Source organism: Schistocerca piceifrons, chromosome 5 (assembly GCF_021461385.2).
Source record: "Schistocerca piceifrons isolate TAMUIC-IGC-003096 chromosome 5, iqSchPice1.1, whole genome shotgun sequence".
Taxonomy (NCBI): Eukaryota; Metazoa; Arthropoda; class Insecta; order Orthoptera; family Acrididae; genus Schistocerca; species Schistocerca piceifrons.
This window is the reverse complement of record NC_060142.1, coordinates 666,417,445-666,422,566: the sequence shown is the minus strand read 5'-3', so window position 1 is coordinate 666,422,566 and position 5,122 is coordinate 666,417,445. Positions and strand designations below refer to the sequence as shown.

Here is a 5,122-nt window from a genome sequence, read left to right as displayed (position 1 = left end):
AGAGTCAGGCTGGGAGCACATCCTATGAGAACTTGTTCACACTATGCTCACCACAAACTGTAGACGTTCCGGCCGAACATCTGCTTGCGGTGGCCGCCAGAAGGACGAAGCAACCAACAGGCCCACGCCGTGCTTCTCACACAGGCACCTCAATTTGTACAGACATCTAGGCCAACACCAACTCCGGACTCCCCTCTCACTGCGAGGCTTGGCACAATTTATACGAAATGCCTTCCAGGCAACCAGTAACCGCCGCAGGAATTTCGCGATTAGCAAACAGTCCCAGCGTAACAGACATCACACATGTGCTTACGCCCAAGCTACACCTCCGCCAGTCTTACCGGCCGCCCCAAACCGACTGCCTCTCGCCGTCCCGCGCGCCCCAGCCGAAAACGCAAAGATCCTCATGCCCGGGGACGCGCCGAAGATAACAAGCCGATCGCTGATGATCGACCAGCGATCTGGCTCAGCCTCCCCCCCCCCCCCCCTCCTTAACGTAAAACCCCCCTGGATGAGGTTACACAAGCAGGAACTTAGGCAACTACCCAACATTGCTAAGCTTGATTTGTGATATGTGCACTCTTTTTTCCTGGCCAGATTGTTGATGCCGTACACGGTAGGTCGCTGGGGTGAGGACCTGAAGAACCTGATAGGGGCCCTCAAAGCGAGGCTCAAATTTAGATGACGCTTTATGTCCTTTCCCCCGTCCTGGCACACGCCTAACAAAAACCAGGTCGCCCCCTCTGATGTTAGCAGGACGACGCCCCTTGTATCATGCCGCCTCCCTCTTGTGGGCGAGATCTGTATTGGCCCTTGGTACTGCCAATTCTCGTGGATAATTTCTGCTGATATCTCCTCTGGCAACAGGTCCGAGATCGACCACAAGTTAGCAAGCAGAGAATTTACAGAATAGGGCAACAGTAAAGCAGCCAGGGTGGTCTGATGCGATTCATGGCGGGCAGTATTGAAGGCCAAATTGAGCCACGGGAGGGATCTATCCCATTTGGTCCGGCTCTTCTCGTGATAAATTATCAAGGCTGGTTTAAGGTTTCGTTTAAAATGCTTAGCGAACGAAGGCTGCGGATAATAGGGTGTCGTCGTGACATGAGTCACGGCTTGATGAAAACAAAACCTTCGAAACTCTTTTGAAACAAAGCCAGGCGTATTATCACTAACCAAAACCTTCGGCGGACCAAACAAGGAGAAAATCCTCTCCAGATGAGCAATAGTATTCTTGGCCGTGAATCCGGTTCTCAGAAACATCCAGACAAATCGAGTGAAAGCATCAACCGCCACCAAAATATATTTGTACCCAGCCTGGGTACGGGGCAGGTGGCCCACATAATCAATAAAGAGGCGCTCCATACGACGCCCAGCACGTGAAGACTGAAGGAACCCCCGAAGCGCGTTAGAACTAGGTGTAGCCATACTGCATTCCCTGCAGGCTCTCATCATTTTCCTGACATCCCGATATAGGGTTGTCCACGTCAAAGATTCTCTAATCTTACTAGTAGTTTTAAAGACCCCCAGATGTCCTCCAAGAACCGAACAGTGATAATACCTAAAGACGGCTGGGATCAAGGATTTGGGAAAGCAAATCTTAAACCTCTGATCATAGTGAGTACAAAAACACAAAATTCTTCTCCTAAGCTCGTAACCCGAGATAGTGCCTCCGGCTTCCAGCCGCTCCCTGATCCTTGCCACCTCCGTGTCCTGATGCTGCTCCTCTTCCAGGTTCTTAAACAACTCCGGCACTTCCCCTGATACAGCAGCTTGTAATGGTACTTGAATTACGTAAGCGTTGTGGTACCTCACCTGAACCTCTCGATACCAGTAATATTCTACTGTATTTCTGTTAACTACTTAACATATTTCTGAGACAACATTCAGATTTGATTTCACTTTTGATACGTCGATATGTTTATATTGCAATGATATTATTCTTATGTGTATTCTTTCTTTTGTCACTATGATCTTTGACGTACTCTGATTTTTGGGCGCGAAAGCGATAGGTAGTTAGTTGTTAAGTTGTTAGAGAGTCGGACCTTGATAAGGTCAAATCTTGAACGTCATGTTGGAAAGATGCATTTTGTGGTTGGCTTATAAAATGTGAGGAAGATGTTTTCAAGTATGTTTTGTATTGTGAAGTGATGTTTTGTGTGTTACGTGATATTGCAATAAAAGCAATTAAAAGGAAGTGTAACTTAAATTCGGAGTGCTGATTATTATTTTATATCACCATTGTGCTAACTTTGAAAGGTTTAATCCCCAAGAATGGTTTGAGAAGCGCATCTACAAAACTTTTGAATATAGCAGAATAAAAGCTAGGCCTCTTTGCATCCGAGCCTGGAATCATAACCACCTAGATTTTCAACGATTGAGCCATGATTTTGCGACGAGACCAGCGCGGGAAACACAAAAAGATGAGTGCCTAGTTTTCTGATTATTTCATGAAATGACTTTATTAACTGTGCTCTAATGACACCTGCCACATAATATGACTGTTGTTGCCCGAAAATGCAGTATTTAGCGGCGTGAGCAACACCGCAATCGTTATTAAATCCTGACCTTTGTTGTGGTAGGGTTGTTAAAAGTTACCAAAGCTTCTTCTCGAGTGCCTGGTTGGAAACGTAGTTGATCGTCGCTAGCCTCTTCATCGGATTCCTCAAACATGCGGCTCAGGGTGTCGGCTAGCACATTTTGGGTCCCCTTGACATGCCGACCTACGAACTTAAATGCCGACAAACGCACAGCCCAACGGGCAATCCGACCCGTTTTCCGCGGTCACGCCAAAACTCAAGTGAGAGCCTGATTATCGGACTCTAAAAGAAACTCGCGATGCTCAAGATAGAACTTGAATCGCTCGGTGGCGAAGAGCACCGCTAATGCCTCCAATTCATAGGTGGAATACTTCATCTCAGTGGCAGTAAGGGCACGTGAGGCATAACCGATCGGTCGGCGCTCTCCGTCCTGTTCCTGAAGCAACACGGCCACAATACCGGAGCCCGAAGTATCCGTTTGAAGAATGAAGGGCAAATCAGAATTCGGAACGGCCAGAATCGGGGCATTACTCAATGCAGTTTTAAGAGCATCGAAGGCGCCTTGCTGGCTTTCAGTCCAATTAAAGGGCACTCCTTTCTTTCTCAGAAAGTTCAATGGAGCCGCCAGTTCGGCAAAACGGGGAATGATTTTCCTAAAAAAATTTACCACATCCACGAACCTAAAAAAAAAAAAAACACTCCGTCTACAGGCCACAAGTGGCCCATCGGGACCATCCGACCGCCGTGTCATCCTCATAGGATATGTGGATAGGAGGGGCGTGGGGTCAGCACACTGCTCTCCCGGTCGTTATGATGGTATTCTTGACCGAAGCCGCTACTATTCGGTCGAGTAGCTCCTCAATCGGCATCATGAGGCTGAGTGCACCCCGAAAAATGGCAACAGCGTATGGCGGCCTGGATGGTCACCCACCCAAGTGCCGACCACGCCCGACAGCGCTTAACTTCGGTGATCTCACGGGAACCGGTGTATCCACTGCGGCAAGGCTGTTGCCCTACCCACCAACCTAGCCACCCCCTTTTTACTCTTAGGTGGTCGAAAATCACGGATGGCATAGGTCCTCGAGTGATCAACCTTGATGCCACTGCAGCACACCAAATGGCCCAGAAAGGAGATTTCCTGACGGGCAAGCTCAACCTTAGAAGGTTTAACAGTTAACCCTGCCTGTTCCAAACGAGCTAGCACTTTTTCAATATGTCCTAAATGCTCTTCGAAGGTCTTACTATAGATGACCAAGTCATCCAAGTAATTAAAAACAAACTGAAACTTTATGTCCCCCAAAACAGAGTCGAGAAGCCTAGAGAGAACCGCGGCTCCGGTCGCTAAACCAAAGGCCACGCGGTTAAATTCGTAGAGATTCCAATCTGTGATGAATGCGGTAAGGGACTTAGACACTCAGCCAGCGGAATCTGGTGGTAGGCTTGATTGAGATCCAATACAGTGAAGTAACGCACTCCCAAAAACCATGTAAAATAGTTGTGCAAATCAGGAAGTGGGACCTATTCCAAGACCACCTTTTTATTTAAGGCCCGATAGTCAACCACCGGCCTGTAGCCACTTCCATTACTTTTAGGAACCAAGAATATTGGGGAAGCGTAAGGCGAAGTAGACAGCCGAATAATCCCCTTTTCAAGCATGTCGTCAACTATCTGCCTCAACACCTTCATCTTAGGAGGCGACAACCTATACGGTGCTTGCCTCACCGGTTGATTATCGGTAACACGGATACAGTACTGAATTTTATTGGTGAGCCCCAGCTCGTCCGCTAACACACGAGGAAACTTCTCCAAGACTTGCAACAACTGCAAGGCTTGCTGCTCGGTAAGATGACTCAAGTTACAACCAGAGGCATTACTACTAGCACCACACACCCGAAAATCCCTTGTAGAATGGTTACAAAACTGAAACTTGGTAACTGGAGAAAATCGAAAATAGAACACGCCTCCCACGTAATCCAATACCAGCCCAGTAAGCTCTATAAAGTTACACCCCAATAGAATATCCATTCCCAAATTCCTCACTACACATACCTTAACAGGCCAAGAAAAATCGCCAACTCTGCACCTCACCTTCATTTCGCCAACCACATCTAAACGCTGTCCATTCACACCCCGACAGATTACCGATACACTCCGCAGCACCGGGAACTTACAAATGGACTTATATCTTTGATACCACCGATAGGCAAGAAGAGATATATTACTGCCAGAAACAATCAGAGCACACACCGGCTCATTGTTCAAACTTACGCAAGCGAACGGAAATCCAGCGTTCGACACCGCCCGAACTCTATTGCAGGCCCTAGGCATGGGACCTCGCGTGTGTGCCAGCTGGCGTCAGATGTTCGACATTGCTCGCTCCTTGACCTTGCAGTCGTGTGCAAAATGTCCCGGTTGGTTACAACGGTAGCACACGACCTTAGCAGGAACGCTACTTGCAGGCTGGTAATTCCTTCCCTTTTCCTTATACCCACTGCTACCGGAAATTCCTCCGCACTCCCGCATGTCATCTGCTCGCGAAACCCCCTCAATTTCATGAACTAGCCGTTCCAAGTCTGCGTAAG

At 48.1% G+C, this 5,122-nt stretch overlaps 1 pseudogene; it reads right to left on the bottom strand.

Annotated features, from left to right (window-relative positions):
- Positions 1-3,435: 3,435 nt before the first annotated feature.
- LOC124799839 lies at positions 3,436-3,553 on the bottom strand (annotated as a pseudogene).
- Positions 3,554-5,122: the final 1,569 nt, after the last annotated feature.